Source organism: Heterocephalus glaber, unplaced genomic scaffold, assembly GCF_053883595.1.
Source record: "Heterocephalus glaber isolate CG9 unplaced genomic scaffold, H.glaber_assembly_v1.0 deba00001579, whole genome shotgun sequence".
NCBI classification, from domain to species: domain Eukaryota; kingdom Metazoa; phylum Chordata; class Mammalia; order Rodentia; family Bathyergidae; genus Heterocephalus; species Heterocephalus glaber.
Window position 1 is genome coordinate 1816038 of NW_028258360.1, and position 20422 is coordinate 1836459.

Genomic DNA, 20422 nt, shown 5'->3' on the forward strand with positions numbered 1-20422 from the left:
GTGAAAATACTAAAATGGTAAAAGAATAAAATAAGTCATAATCCACACGATAAATAGTATATTTTTATAGTTTGTCAAGATTTCTACCAGTTTTTCTAGACATATGTGTGTGTGTATACTTGAGACAAAATCGAATTCAGCTGCAAATATAGTTTTCTATTACATGTTTTTGGTTAATATTTTATCATCACTATCTCATTCATGACTTTATTAATTTTGTAAAAAAGACACTCTTGATGACCTTACAATGTATCACTCTATAATGAAATCTACTCAGAAATTTCAATATGGCTGGACATTAAGGTTGTTTCAAACTTTCTACGAGGGCAAAAAATGTAATAAAGAGCATTTTTTTGAAGATCAATCTTTGTGTGCATCACTGGTTATTCTCACACATTTCCAGAGAGGCAGTTACATCCACAATAAAAATAGTTTTAGTGTTCTCATATATAATGAAAAAAACTGACTTCCAGAAAAGTTACACAGATTTCCACAGCCACGCGCAATGTCTCAGGATAGCTGTGCTTTTTGCCAATGATGTGCATCATTGTTAAGTAAAAATGAAAATGACAAACTAGCCTCGTCCCTTTCACATTTTCTCATTGCTATGAATAAGAAAGTGCAGTTGTATCTTCACAGCTTCAATTGTTTAAAGAAAATACTGGTGGTGGTTATTTTTTATTTAAGAGTCAAACTTACCTTTCTTCTTTATAATTTATTCTTCTAGACCTACACAGTCCTTGACCATCCAAGATTAAAGATTATATTTTCTTCTAGTTCTGCATTTGCATACTTTACCTATCTTATGTTTTAATTCATCAAGAAGATATTTTCGTACATAGTAAGGGTACCTAGTATTATCAAATTGTTTAATATTAGTCTTTTAACCATTAATGGTGATACTTTTTTTGTCTGATGTCATTTTTTAATATATTACTTTATTGGTACATTACAAGTATACAATATAATGACATTCATCATTGGAAATTTGCAACATTACATAATCTCTCCTGGTTCTTATTTTTTTCCCCTTCCCCTGCCTTGCCTTCAACCTCTCCATCCTTCCCTATTTACAAAGACTTTGTTTCCATTTTTCCATTTTCTCATATTAATTCCATTCCCTTCTATCCTTTCCCCTAGCCCTCCCACTTCCCCTTTGCCCCTTTTCTTCCTATTTCACATTATCTATTGCACCTTTTTGTCCTTATTTACACTTTCAGTTTCTCACACTAGAGAAACTATTCAGTATTTACACATGTGTGTCCTGTTTAATTCACTTAAGAGAATCACCTCAATATGCATCCATTTAGCTATAAATGTCTCTAACTTCTCATTTTTTATGGCTAAGTAGTACTCCACTTTATTATAAAACACATATTCTTTATCCAGTCTCCAGTTGATGGGCAATTGGGCTGCTTCCAAGTTTCAGCTATTACAAATTGTGCTGCTATGAACATGGGTACACATATATCCCTGTGTTATGCTTCTTTTAATTCTTTAGGGAAGATACCCAGTAGTGGAATAGCTGGGTCAAATGGAACTTCCAGTCCTAGTTCTTTGAGGTATCTCCATGATGATTTCCTCAGGGCTTGCACCAGTCTCCACTCCTACCTGCAGTGGAGCAGGGTTCCCCATAGCCTCACCAGCATTTGTTATTGGTTGATTTCATGATAGCAGCCATTCTTTCTGGGGTGAGGTGGAATCTCAGCGTTGTTTTCATTTGCATTACTTGAATGACCAGTGATATTGAGCAATTTTTCATATGTTTATTTGCTATTTCTACTTCTTTGTGTGAGAAATGTCTGTTAATTTCAGATGCCCATTTTCGGATTGGGTCTTTAAATTTAGAAGGTCTGATCTTTTTAAGTTCTTTATAGATTTGAGATAGTAGACTTTTGTCTGATAAATAGCAGGTGAAGATTTTTTCCCACATTGTGGGCTGTCTCTTCACATTGTTGGTGGTTTCTCTTGCTGTGCAGAAGCTTTTTAAAAAGAAGAGATCCCACTTGTTGATTCTTTGTGCTAGTTCACGGGCAACTGAGGTTTTGTTCATAAAGTCTATTCCTACACCAATGTCTTCAAAAGTTCTACCTAACCTCTGTTCCAGCTGGTTCAGCGTTTCTATTTCAATATTTAGATCTTTAATCCATTTTGATTTTAGTTTAGTGCATGATGAGAGATATAGGTCTAGTTTTAACTGTTGGCAATTTGAAACCCAATTTCTCCAGTACCATTTATTAAAGAGGCTATCTTTCCTCCAGTGAGGGTGTTTGGCTCCTTTATCGAAGATGAGATGGCTGAGTGTGTCAGGAGTCATTTTGGTATATTCTATTCTGTTCCACTGGTCCTCAGGTCTGTTTCTTTGCCTGCATCATGCTGTTTTTTTTGTTTTGTTTTGTTTTTTTAATCACAGTAGCATTGTAGTAGAGTTTCAAGTTGGGGATTGTGACACCCCTTGGCATGTCTCTGTCACCTAGAATTGCTTTTGCTATTCTGGGTCTCTTCTTGTTCCAAATGAATTTTTGGATTATTTTCTCAAGTTCCATGAAGTATGTTGATGGGATTTCAATTGGGATTTCATTGAATCTATATAGCAGTTTTGGAAGTATGACCATTTTCACTATATTGATCCTTCCTACTTAGGAGCAGGGGATGTCTGTTCATTTTCTGATAACATCTTCAATCTCTCTTTTCAGAGTGCTATAGTTTTCAGAAAAGAGGTCTCTGATTTCTTTTGTTAGGCTGATTCCTAGGTATTTCAGTCTTTTGGATGCTATTGTGAAAGGAATTGTTTGCCCTATTTCTCTCTCAGTGAGTCTGTTGTTCATGTAGAGGAAAGCTATTTATTTTTGTGTGTTGATCTTGTATCCAGCTACTCTACTGAATTTAGTTATTAAGTCTAGAAGACATTTGGTGGATTTCTTGGGGTCTTGTATATAGAGTATCATGTCATCTGCAAATAATGACAATTTGACTTCTTCATTTCCTATCTTTATTCCTTTTATTTCTTTCTCTTGTCTAATTGCCATGGCTAATGTTTCCAAAACTATACTGAACAAGAGTGGTGATAGTGGACATCTTTGTCTTGTTCCTGATTTTAGTGTGAAGGATTTCAGTTTTTGACCATTTAGTATGATATTGGCTGTTGGTTTTTCATAGATGGCTTTTATCAGGTTGAGGTAGAGACCATCTATTCCAATTTTTTGTAGGGTTTTTATCATAAATGCATGTTGGATTTTGTCAAATGCTTTTTCTGCATCTACTGAGATAATTATATGGTTTTTGCCCTTGGCTCTATTGATATAGTGTATCACATTGATTTATTTTCATATGTTGAACCATCCCTGCATCCCTGGGATGAATTCCATTTGGTCAGGGTGTATGATCTTCTTGATGATCGTCTGCATTCTATTTGCCAGTATCTTATTAAGGATTTTTGCATCTATGTTCATTAGTGAGATTGGCCTGTAGTTCTCCTTTTCAGTTGGGTCTTTCTCTGCTTTGGGAATCAAGATGATGCTTGCTTCCAGGAATGAATTTGGGAGTATTGCTTCCCTTTCAATTTCACTGAAGAGTTTAAACAGTAGTGGCCGGAGTTCCTCTCGAAATGTCTCGTAGAATTCAGCAGTGAAGCCATCAGGACCTGGGCTTTTCTTAGTTGGTAAGGTTTTAATTACATTTTCAATTTCATTGATATTGGATTGTTTAGAATTTTTAGGTGTTCTTTGTTCAACTTTCATAATTCATACATATCTAGGAATCTTTCCATTTCTTCTGTGTTTTCCATCTTATTGGCATATAGGTTCTGGAAGGAGGTATTGATGATCCTCTGGATTTCTGCTGGGTCTGTTGTCATTTCACCCTTTTCATTCCTAATTGCATGGATTTAGGCCTTTTCTTTCCCTTTTCTGATAAGGTTGGCTAAGGGTTTGTCAATTTCGTTTATCCTTTTGAAGAACCAACTCTTGCCTTCATTGATTTTTTTGTATCGTTCTTTTAGTCTCCATTGCATTGATTTCTGCTCTGATCTTTATAATTTCCTCCCTTGTATGAGCTTTGGGTTTGTCCTTCTCTTCTTTTTCTAGAAGCTTGAGGTTCAGCATCAGGTTGTTTAATTGGGCTCATTCTGTTTTCCTAATATGAGTATTCAGTGCTATGAATTTCCCTCGTAAGACTGCTTTCATTGTGTCCCATAAATTCCGATATGTTGTATTGTCATTGTCATTTAATTGTAGGAACTCTCTGATTTCTTTAATTTCCTCTGTGACCCATTGGTTATTCAGAAGTGTGTTGTTCAATTTTCATGTGTTTATGGAATTTTTGCCATTTCTTTTGCTATTGATCTCCAATTTCATCACACTATGGTCTGATAATACACAGGGGATAACTTCAATTCCTTTGCACTTACTTAAACATGTTCTATGAGTGAGTATGTGGTCTATTTTGGAGAATGACCCATGTACAGCTGAAAAGAATGTGTATTCTGATTTTGTGGGGTGGAAGACTCTGTAAACATCTGTTAAGTTCATTTGTTCAAGAGTTTATTTGAGTTCAAGTATTTTATCACTTATATTTTGTCTAGTTGATCTATTTGTGACAGTGAGGTACTGAGGTCCCCACTACTATTGTATTAGTGCATATATGACTTTTCATGTCTGTTAGTATTTGTTTTATATAGTTGGGCGCACTAGTGTTTGGTGCATAGATATTTATGATTGTCATCTCTTCCTCTTGGATTGTTCCCTTTACAAGGTTGTAGTGTCCTTCTCTGTCTCTCTTAATCAGTGTTGGTTTGAAATCCACTTGATCTGGAAAGAGGATAGCTACTCCTGCTTTTTTTCAGGTTCCCATCACATGGAGTATTGTTTTCCATCTATGAGTTTCTTTTTGAATTACGTGTGTTTCTTGTATGCAGCGTATTGTTGGATTTTGCTTCTTGACCTATTCTGCCAGTCTATTTCTTTAGATTGGTGAATTGAGACCATTAACATTGATGGTTATAACTGATATGTATTGACTTATCATTTTCATGACTTTTTCTTTTTGTTGGATTCTCCCCCTTTGCATTTAATTTCCTGTCACGCCTGACAGATTCATTCTGCTGGGCTTCCTGAGGTTGTGATCCTCATTGTCTGTACCTGGGATATTAGCTCAGATTTTTTGGAGTGCTGGTTTGGTATTCATGAAGTTCCTAAAATGTTCTTTGTCATGAAAGTATCTTATTTCTCCATCAATTTTGAAAGATAGTTTTGCAGGGTGCATCAATTTGGGTTGGAGGCTGTTTTCCTTTAGGGCTTGGAATATGTCACTCCAAGCTCTTCTTGGCTTGAGGGTTTGTGTTGAGAAGTCTCCTGTGATTCTGATGGGCTTTCCTTTGTATGTGATTTGTTTCTTTACTCTAACTGCCTGTAGAACTGTGTTCTTCTGTTGTGTTTTTGGAAACTTAACAATTATATGCCTATGTGTAGATTTTTTTTTGATCTAGGCTTGTTGGAGTCCTACATGCCTCACTTATCTGTATGTCAAGTTCTTTTCCCCTGCTTGGGAAGTTTTCTGCCATTACTTCTGTGAACAATTATTTTTTACGTCATCTTCACTCTCTCCTGTTTCTTTGTTGACTCCAAGCAGTCTTATGATATTCTTCTTTGCATCATCTAGCAGTTGCTGGATTGATTTCGCATGGTCCCTTACAATTTTGAAGGAATTTTTCTTTTCCTGTTTACTAATTGCAATCTTATCTTCTATATCTGAAATTCTGTCCTCATGTTCGCTCATTCTGCTGTGTAGACTTTCAGTGGAGTTTTTAATCTCCTGGAAATCCATTTGTATCTGTTTTATGGATTCCATTTGTTTCCTTTGTTGGGATTCCATCATGTTTCTCAGCCCCCCCCCTTTTTTTATCTATGTCCTCTCTAGATTTATTAATCATGTCTTGTACTATGGGCACAATCTCTGCTGTTACCTGAGAAATTATTTCTAATTTCATTTTTTCCAGATCCTCTTTTTTTGCCAGTTCAGGGAGTCCAGTTTGTTGAGTATCACAGTGTTCCATCTCCTTTCTCTTTGAGGTTGCTGTAGGTGATCTGGAAGTCTGGTTCTGAGACTTATTTACATGTGTTCTCATTTCCACCCTGGGGTTGGTGCTATTTATGCCTGCACAGCTCACCTCCTCTGGGCTGGGGGTGGTGGAATGGTGGCCCAGAAGTCCCTTCCTCTGGGCTGGGAGTGGTGCTGTCTGGCATCATTTTAACAAATATATGGGTTTCTTCTCTCTTTGAACTATAAATCATGTTCTTTTAATTATTGTAGTCTTAGATATTTTCCTGTTGTTTCTCACAAATTATTGGTAACACTCCTGACTGTTTCTTTGTAAATAGCATGTATACTATTCCTTGATGGAATTTTCTCAGGATTATGTTAGATGTATGTGGAAGTCTATATAGGTATATGTGCACTGTTTTCTATGTAAATATGCAAAGTCCTTATCAGAGGGCCTCACATACTGTGTTCATACACTGTGTTTTAGCTTTATCTGGATGTACCCCCAAAGTCTCAGGCACTCACAGGTGGCAGTTTTTGGAATGCATGGATCATGGATGTGTGATATTGGATTAGTCCACTGACTGGTGCAACTAATAGTTTGGGAACTGCAAATAAGAACTATTATGATGTGAGGAGAGGTGAAAACATTCCTCCCTGAAAGAATACACTGCAGGAGTTAATGAAAGGAATACAGGGGTGCTTTATCAAGGGAAATAGTCATTCTGATAAACATTGTTCCAGGGACCAATGATGTGAACATACAAGCAGAAAAGATGGCCATCTCCATGTGATTTATACAGCGGTAAAATCACTCCTGAAAGGAGGGTCACAGGGAATTATTTTATCACTGTTCTGCCAATGAATAACAAAAAAATAAAACCAAGAGCAAAAAACAAAACAAAACAAAAACACCCCACAAAAAACTCCATAAAGTTAAAGAGGGAGAGAAATAAAGTTAATTTCAAGGCTTTTTGGGGGGGTTACTTCAAAATTTGAATCAAATTGCCAGTTTTGATTAGCGAGTCATGTCCCAGCATGGATAAACTGGTCTAATGCCTCAGAGGGGACTCTCTTTATGAGACTGTGAAAGATCTGACACAATAATGGCTTCACAGAAAATATAAAATATTGCCCCCAAAGATGCCTGTGATTTTTCAACTGGTCATAAATTTTTGTCTTTGGTCAATAGAAATGAATTTTGTTCAGCAAAAACAACCCCTCAGAGAAATCACATGTTTTCCTGTGTGACCTTCCTCAAAGTAGTTTTGGTATTCTCCAGGAAATGAAATAAGCAAGCAACACTAAAACTCTTCAACAGCTCTCCTGTGCCCCAATTCCAACCACCACAAGCCCTACATAGCTGGCTACAGTCCACCACTGCAGCCTTTCCCACACATCTCTCTATGCCTCTGATTTTCCACGTCTCTGATTTTTTATTTGATTTCCTTTTTTATGGAATGGCCTCAGTCCCCAAATCTCTACCTGTATAAGGCATATTTACCTCTCAAGCTTTGCAGACCAACTTCCTTGGAAGCAGTGCCTTCCTCTTTTTAAGATGACAGCACACTTGGGAGCACAGTGGTTGGGCATAAAATAAGTTCCTAGAATTTTTAAATATCCCCCAGGACTTATTTGATGTGGCTCTCAAATTGGGCATATCTGTGGGAACCAACAACTTTGGCTGGGTTGAGTTTATGGTCATGCCTTCTAGTCTGGGATAAATGTTTTGCGTTCTTCTTAGGTTCTTGACTGTGCTATAAAGAGGGCAGATAGTACATTTGTTCATGTCTATGTGCCACAACTCCATTACATGAAGAAGGCTGATGCAAGTATAAACAACAAAACCGGCTTATGATTTAGCTAGCCTTCACTATAAATGGTTGTAAACTCTATGGAAATAAGTGTTTTGGAGTGATGTAGTAGACTGGGGAGTATAAACATGAGGATATGATCCTCAGAGAGAGAGGAGGTAATATTCTTCAAGCAAACTGGTAGAGAAATGTGAGGCTGATGATGGGGAGGAGCAACACTAGAAGGGACTGCCATACACTGTGCCAATACAAACGAAATCTATCCATCTGAAACACAGCCCATGGAATGCTTTTTTATTCTTCTCCAAAATTTATTAGTGGACCTCAGTTTCTGATTGCCTATGGAAAAAAATGAATTAAAAACTCCAGGCAATTCTAGATAAAATGCAATTAACATTCATTTAAAGGCCTAGCTAGGATCCCAAGAAAATAATGGAAAATCCAGAGACCGAAAACTAAGAATTGGCTTGAGTAAAGCAAAGCATCTTCCCTAGGGAATTTGTGATATCTGGTAGACTTTGATTTTTAACGTATCAGACATAAGGAAGAAAATCATGGACAGTTGAAAGGTGAAGTTTGCTAGATAAGACACTTGAGTGAAGCTGGATATTTATTGGACTTCATTCTCAGAGAAAAGGCCAACAAGAAAAAGGATGGAATGACAAAAGAAGACAAGTGATCTCACGTATCTCTCTGGACAGTCACAGGTGGAATCACGACACAACCTGGCCGTGGAGACTGAGGCATATGGATAGGTAAGTCAAGGGTGGTACTACAATAATCAGCCATTCAGGTGAAACAAAATGACTCTCTCATACAGACACAAAAATCGATGCAGCTTAAATGAAGACCTAAACGCTTATAGCAAAACAAAGTAACCATGTATATTCTTGATAATACTGAATGCTGCTGAGTTCAGTGAAACAGAGAACACACATACTGCTGACAGATGAGCTGCTGATCCACTTTTAAATGCAAGTTTAACAATACCTATTAGAGTTGAAGATATGTTTATTGTAAGATCAAGCAATTCTATTCCTAGCTACTTTCTCTGAAAAGGAATTATTTCACGTGTGCAAAAACTGATGGGTGAGAATGTTCAGAGCAGCGCTATTTTGATTCACAAAATTTAGAAACAAACATGAACACCTGGATTCATTAGTTTTCTACTGATGTGTAACAATTTACCACACATTTAGCAGCTTAAAACAACACTCATTTATTATTTCATGTTTTTTGGTGGAAGAAGTGCCGGCCTGGTATACAAGGGGTGTTTGAAAAATACAGCAAATATTTTAATTAAAAATTTATTGCAATATAATATACATTGCCATGAATCCCCTTCAAAATACTCTTCCTTCCTTTGAATGCACTTATTTCATCATTCTTTCCCTTTCCCAGTAGTTCTGGAAGTCCTCTTTCATGAGTGTCCTTAACAGGTATGATCAAAAATACAGGGGGTAGTGCTGTTGAGTGCCACTCAACAGAAAGGCAAGCTGATAAAAATATCACAGTGTATCTTCATCCACTTTACTCACTGGACCTGGCACTGTGTGACTTCTGGCTCTTCTGCAAGGTCAAAATGACCATGAAAGGTAAATGCTTTTAATTGATTCAGAACATCAAGGCAACCACTGCAGTGCAACTGTTAGGAGCCATTCTACAGAATTTGGGGGAAAATCATTTCACAATTAAATTATGATTAGATCTACTCTTCTTGCCTACATGCCAGCTATGACATGCCAAAACATATCTCCATTTTCGCTTCCGGTCACAGATGAGACCTCAATGGTCCCATGATGCTGTGACACTCAAGGGTAAGATTACATCAGCTGAAGACATTCTGGTTCCTTGAGGAACAGAAAGTTTTCACCTGGGGAGGGACAAATTCCTTATCAGTTTAACTCATCTCACCTACTGTTATAAGAATGTCTGATTATCTTACCATCCTAATCAAGAGAAGATCCTCATCAGTATAAGATCCTCATGGTCCTACAATTACTGCCACCCTCCAAGACAGCTGATACTTCCCCTTTTATAATATCTTTGTCAATTTAGGATTATCCACTGCCCTCTGAGTCATCTCTTACTCCCTATGAATCCAATAAAGAGTGGCAAGCTTGCAAGGTGCCATTTTTGCTGCCCAGAGCAACATTGATCAGGCCCAGAACCCAGCATCTTCCTTAAGTCTCATTTCCTGTCATTATTCTTTAATTGACCTTGTGCTGTCCTGGCTCACAGGAGACCAGGTCCCTCTGCAGGGATTCTGGTAACATCCTCTTTCCCTGTTCCCTACATGCAACTAAAGAGACTAATGAAAGAGGACCTTCAGAACTCGCTTCAGAATGTGGCAAGAACAATGAGATAGGTGTGTTCAAAAGATTGAGGGCAAGGTTCTTCTATTGCAATAATTTAAAAAAATTTACACACACACTGTATTCTTAATCATCCTGTGTTCTCTGCTCAGTCTAAAAAGGCTGAAATCAAGGTCTTCACTGAGCTGAAGTCTCCTCTTGGAGCTTCTAATTCAACATTTGGTCTCATTCAACATTGTTTTGTGTTATTATCAGAACTTTGTTCCACGGGGTTGTAAGACTGTTCTGCTGTCTTGATGGTGTAGGTCACACATCACTCAGAGATCCCTGAAGCCACCCTCAGATGCAAGCCATGTGGCCATCTCAGCTTGCTTCCTTAAAATCAACAGAAGGCTCTCTCTAGTCTTACATCTCCCTCCTCTCTGGACCCTTGCTTAGGTCAGGGCCATGTAAAAGGATCTCCTTTTTGGTTGACTCAGCATTAAACAATCATCAATATACTCACAGGATGAAACCTTACCCTGTTTACAAGCCCTGCTCTTACCCAAGGGGAAAGGGTTATTCTGGGAATGTATGATGGGAGCAAATATCATGAGGCCAGCTTAGAATCTGCCCATTGCACATGACAATGGAAACACGACTGTGTCATGTTTATATGAATCATTCATTATATGTATATATAATAAAATGCACAGTTCTGTTTTGTGCAGTATAGTGACAACCAGTGAACTACAGCTACATGCACTGTTATAGACAAATCTCACAAATGCAATTTTGAGTGATCTGGAGAAGAAATAGTATGAGACAATATAAAGCAAATATAAATTATGCAAAAGATGTCTTTCAGTTGATGCTTATATAGGCACTAACATGAGCATTCAATTCAAAAAAGTGATTCTCTGTAAGAGAGAATGAAAAGAGAGTGATCAGAGAGAGAGAAGCACCCAGGAACTTCAGAGCTACTGTGATATGTGTGGCCACAGGAATGTGTCTTACTAGTATTCCTTTTTTTTTTTTTTTTTTGGTACCGGGGATCGAACTTGGGTCCTCGTGCTTTGCGCAGCAGGCAGCGAAACCACTGAGCTAAATCCCTGGCCTCTTACTAGTATTCTTTTTGTTATTGTTTTCTACGTATGTGTGGTACTGGGGACAGAACTCAGGGCCTCATGTATGCTCATTCGGTGCTCTTGCACTGAGCTCCATCTTCAGGCTGTTTTATTATCTGTGGTAACTTTCACATGTCTCATGACAAAATGAAATATGCAAATGTAAGATAAAACAACGAAGTAATTATAAATATTCAGCAATGTTAATCAAAACCAACACTTTGGAAGATAAACTTTGAATTAATTTTAAAAATGTGATCAACTACATCTGGAAAATAATGAAAAAAAAATGAAAGAGCAAGTTGTTTCTTCAAATTTCTCAGTAATTCTTTTAATGCAACTAAAAGTACGATTAGTCATTGTGATGGCTGAAAGGAAACAGGGAAATTTATAATTAAGTGTTTTATAACCTTTTTTGCTTTTGCTGCATAGTAATTCTTTGGGACATGATTTTATAAGTGAAAATTCAATAGAGCAAGTAATTAGCATTTAGAGAATGCATATTAAGCAACCTGTGTCAATAAATAATATTAAAATTCAAGTACTTCATTTTACTGGAGTAGTATATTACTTATAAATAAAAACTATCTTCATTTGTATAACTGCAAAACAAATGTGGCCTGTTTATTATCATTTTAGTGAGGAACAAGAAGGAATAAAGACATTGAATTAACTGAAGATGTATAGTGACTGTTTACCGTACTTATTTTAATGTCTTATAGGCAGTTGCTTTATGTAATAAATGTAAGGGAAAACTGAGGAAAATCTTAGTGAAACTGTGTTTATCAACTTTTATCCAGTAACTCTGGGAAAACAAGCAATTTGTGTTTGCTACAGGAAGTCTGTGGCTGCTTTTGCTTAAGGCAGTTGGTATTATAACCTGTACAGCCTGTTCCATCCTAAAAAGTTAATCTAAATTGTCCTCAGAATACAATTTATTCATCCCAACAAAACAGGAATTCTTGAATATTGCCTTGCAGCAGGATTGTACTTGCTTTTTCTATTTAGCAAAGTGTCTGGTTCACACTAGAATAGAAAGTTATTGACTGGGGATGATAAAGTTGTTTTATTAAATTCTATCAAGGTATCATTCTCTTTTTCTTTTCCACTGAGAAACATTCAAGCACCCTTCTGAATCTCTGAGGAATGTGTGCTGATGTTCTCAGGCTGTCTTCCTCTCTGACCCACTGCTGCTTGATGATAGGGATTGGAAGGGACACAAGGAAGGCACAGCACTTCCAAGCTCAGTTTATCTGTGTTTCCTGTCAATGGCATGTGACAGGAAGTGGCCAAGGTCAGGAACAGCAGAAATATCGAGTTGATCCACTCTACCCAGCCTCATGCTTCCTGTTTTACAGAGAGCTACCTGTGAATTGTGGCAAGGACCTGGTCACATGCATCTGGTGAGAAGAATGAAACACCAGACCTCTTTCTACCACGTCTACTCACACACCCTGTTTGCACAGGGAGTCAGGAGCTTCAGAGATGAGAGAGAGTCTGACCCAGGTAGTGTTTTCTATGGTTTTCCCTCAAGACTCATATGATTAACCCAAGTCAGTCATTCCAGTTGGCCACCATCCTGCCAAGGACTGGGAGTGAGCATGTTACCCAATCCTTCCAAAGAGAGATTAGTACAAGTTTACTAGGGGGAAGGAGGGTGAGATTGAAGAAAGTTTTCTTGCTCCTATGAAGAAGGCCTGCGAAGAGAGGACTCCCTTTTTTCCTCAGCATTTATCATGAAGCCTGTCAGCGCTGCCTCCATTTTGCTAACATATGGAAGAACTATGTGTAGTAAGCATCTGTATTACTTTGTTAGGCCGCAAGAGTGGTACCACAAACTGGGTGGCTTACAGTGACAGAGCTGTCCTGCCTCAGGGTGTTGGCAGGAGTGGAGTCCGATGGCTCGAGGTGAAAATCCTCCCTCGTGTCTTCTAGCCTAAGTACTGGTCAGTATTCCTTGATGTTCTTTGGTTTGCAGATGCCACTTCAAATTTATGACATCTTCTGATGTGTCTTCACTTCAGCTGTCCTCTGTGTGTATCTGTCTGTGTCCAAAGAACACCAGTCACACTAGGCAGGCTTCTACCACCCACTGGCCTCATGTGAACTCTATCAGCTCCATTCCCAACAAGGTCATGTTTGAGTACTGGAAGTTAGGACTTCAACACAGCCTCATGGAGTGGAGGAAAATCTTGACTTTCTGAATCTCTTACCTGTTGTGACATAAATTTCCTGACTGTTTATTAAGTCAATTGAATTCCAGTTTTCTGTCATTTCTAGCAAAACCATTCATGGCAGGATGATGCAGGCACTTCTTTGTTTTTCTGTTTGTGTAGATCTGCCTTGTATTTTATTTTATCCATTAGTATATGTTTGTATAATGATCACATGCTTCATGGGGCATTGGTACATGCACACAACAGATCTTAATTCTTTATTTTTAATCCCTTGCCTCTTCTCTCTCTCCTTCCTTCCTTCCCTCTCTCTCTCTCCTTCCTGGTTCCCTTTCCATTTGCAAAAATTCAAATTCCCTATTTTTTACCGATATTTTATTTTGCTTTTTATTTATAGTTTGGATTTTTATGGTCACAATGTGCATCCATTTTCCTACAAATGATTCGAGTTTATCCTTTATGGCAGAGTAGTACTCCATTGTGTATAAATACCACATTTGCTTAGTACACTTACCTTGTGGAGATACAGGCTGCTTCCAAGATTTAGCTACTGTGAATTGTGCTGCTGTGTATGTCACTGTAATATGCTGTTTAACTCTTTCAGGAAGATATCTAGAAAGGGAATAGGTGAGTCAAATGGGATTCTATTTTTAGTTTTCTGAGGACTCTCTTTACCAATTTCTGTAAAAGTTATACTAGTTTACATTCCCATTGACAACATATAAGGGCTCCTTTTCCCTGCTGCCTTGCCAGCATTTGTTATTATTTGATTTCTTGATGATAGCCATTCTTTTTGGAGTAAGATCAAATCTCAGGTATTGTTTTAATTTGTCTTCTTTCAATGGTCAGAAATGTTGAACATTTTTTTGCATATTTATTGGCCATTTGTACTTCTTCTTGTAAGAAATATCTATTCATTTTAGTTGTGAAGTTTTGGTTGGGTCTTTTATTATTTCAGGGGTTCTAATTTTTGAGTTCTTTATATATTCTGGATATTAGTCCTTTGTCTGTGGAATAGTTGGCAAGATTTTTTCCCATTCTGTAGGCTGTCTCTTCACTGTGTTGCTTGCTTTATTTTCTGTGCAGAAGCTTTTTAATTTAATATAATCCCATTTGTTGATTTCTGGTATCTTGTATAACTGAGTTTTGTGCAGAAAGACTTTGACTATGCCTGTCTTCAAGAGTTTTACCTATTTTTATCTTGTAGCAGACTGTTTCTGTTTTAAAATTTATATCTTTGATCCATCTTGATTTTAGTTTGGTACATGGTGAGAGATAGGTCTAGATTCAATCTCCTGCATGTGGATATCCAGTTTCTCCAGCATTATTTGTTAAAGAGTCTATCTTTCCTACAGCATACGTTTTTGGCCACTTTGTCAAAGATCAGGTAGTTGAATATGTCTGGAGTTGTTTCTGAATCTTCTATTCTGTTCTATTGATCCACATGTCTTTTTTTTTTTTCCCCAATATAATGATGCTTTTATCACTGTTCCTTTGCAGTATACATACATAATCTGAAGTCCAGGATTGCGATGCCTACTGCTGTGCTGTTGTTACCAAGGATTTCTTTTTTTTTTTTTTTGGTATCCTAGGTCCATTCTGGTTCCATATAAATTGCAGTATCATTTTTTCTAGTTCTGTAAGGAACGTTATTGGTATTTTTATTGGGATTGCATTAAATCTGTGTATCAATTTTGAGAATATGGCCATTTTGACAATACTGACTTTACCTATCTACAAATAGGAGATATATTTCCATTTCCTGATGTCTCCTTCAATATCCTTTTTCATATTACTGTACTTTTCATTGTAGAGATTTTTCACTTTATAAGTTAGGTTAATTCTTAAGTATTTAATTTTTCTTGATGCTATGGTGAAAGGTATTTTTCCCCTAATTTCTTTCTTGCTAAGTTTATTATTGATGTACAGGAACTCTACTGATTTTGTGTATTGACTTGGTATCCTATTAGGCTATAGAATTTGGTTATTTATTCTAGGAGTCATTTGGTGGAATTTTTTGGTTCTTCAATGTAGAGCATTACGTCATCATACAAATAATGATAATCTGACTTCTTCCTTTCTTATACATATCCCTTTTATTTCTTTCTCTTGCCTTAACATTTTGGCTAATGTTTTGAGAACTACATTGAACAGGAGTGGTGATAGTGGACATCCTTGTCTTGTTTCTGATTTTAGAGGGAAAGTTTAAGCTTCTTCATATTTAATATGATATTGGCTATCGGTTTACCATAGATGACTTTTATCAGATTGAGATAAAGTCCTTCTATATCTAATTTCCTCTGGGGCTTTTATCATGAATGGTTGTTAGATTTTGTCAAAGGCTTTAACTGTATCAATTGAAGTGATCTTGGGATTTTTGTTCTTGCTTCTGTTTACGTGATGTATTACATTTCTTGATTTGCATATGTTGAACTATCCCTGCATCCTTAGGGTGAATTCTACTTCGTCATGATGTATGATCTTTCTGATGATTTGTTGCACTCTATTTGCCTATATCTTTTTGAGCAATTGTGCATCTGTGTTCATTAAAGAAATTGGCCTGTAGTTCTCTTTTTTTTTGTAGTTTAGTCCTTTCCTGGTTTTGATATCAGTGTAATACTAGCTTCCAGGAATGACTTTGGGAGGGCTCCCTCCCTTTCAATTTTTTAAAACAATTTGATGAGTACTGGGATTAGATCTTCCCTAAAGTTCCTATAGAATTTAGCAGTGAATCCATGGGGACATGGGCTTTTCTTAGTTGGTAGGGTTTTTTTTTTATTACTTCTTTAATTTCATTGCCTCTTACTGGATTGTTCAAGGTTTTTATATCTTCTTGGTTCTGTTTTTGTAGTTCATATATATTTAGGAACCTATCCATTTTTTTCTGAACGCTCCAATTTATTCTAGTACAGGTTTTCAAATAATTACTAATAATCTGCTGGGTTTCAGCAGTGTCCACTGTGATTTCACCTTTTCTATTTATAATTACATTGATCTGGGTCTTTTTCCTTTTTTGGTAAGATTGGTTTAGGGGGTCTATTTTGTTTATTCTTTCAAAGAATCAACTCTGTTATTCACTGATTCTTTCTATTATATTTTTAGCCTTGATTCTATTAATTTCTGCTCTAATGTTTATAATTTTCTTCCTTGTACTAGGATTTGGATTGTTCTTGTTTCTATAGTCTTCAGGTGTATCGCTAGGTTGTCTATTTGGACTCACTCTGTTTTTTTGAAGTGAGCATTCACATCTATAAACTACTTGGACTGCTTTCATTGTGTTCCATAGGTTCTGATATGTTGTATAGGCATTATCATTTGATCCTAGGAACTGTCTAACGTCTTCTGTGACCCATTGATTATTTAAGAGGGTAGTGTTTCACAAATAGACCAACAAGATAAAAAATCAATAAGGAAATATCAAAGTTGAATCAAACCTTCAAGCAAATGGACTTAATAGATATCTACAGTGTTCCACCCAAGAACAGAATACACATTCTTCTCAGCAGCACTTAGAACTTTCTCCAAAATAGACCCCAAGCTAGTCCATAAAGGATAGTTAAGTAAATGCAAAAGAATCAAACTTATCCCATGAGTATTATCAGATCATAGTGCAATGAAACTAGAATTCAATGGCAAAAGAAACCACAGAAATTATGCAAACATATGGAAATTAAAGAAGACTCTCTTGAGGCAGGCATTTCTGATGGGATAAGGTAAGAGCAATGATGGAGGGAAATGGGGGCTCTAGAATGAACAGTCATAGAAGGCAGAATCTGGGAGAATTCATTCAAAAACTTGTTCATTAGTTGTCTTCTGGAACATCTTTCCTAAGTCTTGTGTATGAGATCTCCCTCCACAAGTGCTGTTTCTGCTGTGTGCTATGGAGCACCAGCTGCAGACCCAAGGTTCTGACAAGATCCCTATGTCACCTACAGGCCATGCCCCAACAATGTTAATGACTCATGTACTTTGGTTGTTAAATCCTGCATGAAATTTTGTTGAATATCCCAAATGTTTTTTCTTTCAGGTACAGTTACAAAGACTAAAAAGTAATCACAAAATTACAAAGAATTTTATTCTTGACATTCAACAAATATTTCCCAATAATCCATTACTTTTGATGTGTTTGCCAGGCACACATGACCCCAACGGGAAATAACTCAGAAAGACTGTAGATAACTATAAATTCAGCTCTCAGGAGTGTAGCTTTGGGTGGGTTATCCAAACACTCCAAGCCTCCTCTTATCCTGTGTACCAGTGAATAGAGCTCACACGTACCAAATGATTACACAGATATCATTACCATTTTAAAAATGAGTGAATCACAGGTAAGTTGAGTGTTATCCAAGACCATCTACCTAATCAAAATAGCTTAGGCATGATCCAGAAATTTATGAATTTTCCTATTACTTTATGGAAGAAGAAGGAAAAAGAGCATTAAAGAAGTTAGTTAAAAGGTAACTTGAAGGTGTTGTGGGCTACATCAGCTTATGAACATTTGGATCAATTCTGGCAAGCTCTGATGGCCCCCTTTCTCTGTGTTTAACCATATGGCTGTACTTCCCTTTAGTATCCTCTTCCTTGTAGCATTTTGGGTGCTCCAACTAGGGTCACTGCACTGGGTGGCCACTAAGTGTACCTGGCCTACTGCTTTCTCTGCTGTTTCTCTGTTCCTTCAAAATTCCCTTCCCGGAATCTGGTTGGGGAAAGGACTTTCACATGTGCATACTAGGTCATCTTAGATTTCACAGCAGATTGCTGGAGCTTAAGGCACAGTCAGGCCTAATGGAACCCAGTATTTGGTTTTATGTCTATTTCAACTTTCCTAGGGAACTTTCCTTAACTGGATGGCTGGGTGGAGACTGGGCTGGAGAAACAGCCACAGCAAAGCCACTTCTCTGTCACAGACCCTGAGTTCACCCTGCCACACCAGACTCCTCCTGCCTCTGCCTGGCTCCTCCTCTCTGTGGAGTACATGCTCCCCTGCCTCACACACACTTCCCCAATTTCCTGCACCATCCTTAACAGCCCAATAGATGTTGCAGGTAACCAGCTTTTAAGATTGCTTGAGTTAAAATCCAGAGTGTAATACTGTAATTAACTTAGCCTACTCCAAGCTCCCAACCACTGGATGTGGAGGGAAATGGGTCCAAGAGTACTGAAGGCAGTGAGACCTGGCAGCTAGTGCTGGAGAGAAATCTAGTATCCAGTGTTGTGTGATTTTAATCAACTTTTCTGATGATTCCCTATCAGGCAAGTGCTACTCACAGTCCATGCTTTATCTGATTAGGAGCGATAATGAGTTCCTTTGTAATTGTAATGTTTTGAACACTTCTTATGAAATTAGATTATTTATAAGGGATTTAGCTTTTAATTATAGTTCTTGTTACTTCACATGCTCAGGAAGTAAATACTGTCTGCTGCTGAACTGCAGATTAGGGACTCTTGAGTTGCTGAGCTGCTTTTGTGAAGGGGGTCAGGTAATCGGGCAGAAGGGCACAACTGACTCATGGAGATAGGAGCATGTAATGCTTCACGATTCCTCCTACGGTTGGATAACAGAGCAGATCTAGAGGGGCTAGGTCCGGGATGGATCCAGAAGGCAGTCTTGTCTTTATCCAGAAACACCACCAACAACCTCAAAAACATTACACAGGGTATACTTGAATGCTTGAAAAGTGCTTTCTAGGTCCAGTTGTGTTGTTCTGTATATTACTCAATATAAACAATGTGGGCAAAAAACCCTCTTTCTACCTGTATTTTGGATGTGATAGAATAAAACTTTGGAGAATAATTTGTCCAGTCTCGCACTGCTAAAAAACAATGGAGCAGGAGGTCAAATCAGGCCCGTGTGGCAGGAAGTGAGAACTGTGAGTGGGCTGGGGCCACAGCCTCATATACAACTCCAAAATTCAAACATTTCTGAAAGAATTTAAAGATTCTTTTTTTTTTGTAGTTTATTTAGTGGCAAAATCTGACGTAGGATTTACTGATTGTCTTTATTTATCCTTTGTCTGAAGGTTGGTGTCTTGCTCCAGAAAGACTGAGGTGTTGATTACAGAGTGGCTCTCGGGGTGCCAATTCCCATGGCTCTGGGGCTGATGTTACCTTTCTACTAGGTGGAGAACTGCGCACACAGCCGCCTGGCTCAAAGAGGGTTTGAGTAAGGGATACACAATCAGTGAGGTGAAATGGGAAGAAGAGGTAAAAGATGAAGATATGCAATTAAGACAGCAAATGAAAAATAGAACTGAGTTTTCTTTTCTGTTTTTTCTTTTGCTCTCCCTTGTGCCTAGAACTGTGGGCCTTTGACAACACCTGGCGAATTAAACCAGAGGGAAGGCGAAGCATGCTAGTAACCATCTGTGTCACTAAGTGCACGATGGCCGTCTGCTCTGTTTGCTCACCGAGTGAGGGGCAGGCAGGGAGGTGGGCTCCTGACCTCACTTCCATCCTACTTTGTGCCCCTCCATCTCTGGCACAAGAGCTGACTCTTGCTGAGGGGTCTGGCTGCTGGCCAAAATCCCATGTGCAACCCTTCCGGCTGACCACAGGTCACAGTCAAGCCTTGTCCGCTGCCCTCCCGTGCCAGACTAGGGGCACTGGCAGGGCCTGGCAGTTTTCTAGAGGGGGGTGCAGCCCGGGACTCAGGCCCCTATCCCATCCTCCGGCCATGCTCATGGGCGCATCTGAGTTCCTAGCCCAGAAGCCTGCACGATGTCCTCTGTTCACCTGTGACTGCTCTTTCTCCTTTACTTTCTGGAAGAAGAAACTGCTCACCTCAGACCATTAGCACAAGCTGCCCTGGACCTGGCACACTGTTCTCTTCCACTTCATTTGGCACATCCATCTGTTCCCGAGTGACCACCTGTTTCAGCATAGCTGCCTGGACTTTTCCACCCTGGTTATGGGCCTCCCCCTGGTTCCCAGAGAGCTTTCTGCCTGTCTCCACCTTGGTTACTTCCTGCAGTGCA

General features: G+C 38.2%; 1 protein-coding gene across 8 annotated transcripts in view; it reads right to left on the reverse strand.

Moving 5' to 3' along the window:
- Nalcn (sodium leak channel, non-selective) overlaps positions 1–20422 on the reverse strand; it is a 322796-nt gene that overhangs the window by 136996 nt on the left and 165378 nt on the right. The gene's annotated exons all lie outside the window — the stretch shown is intronic.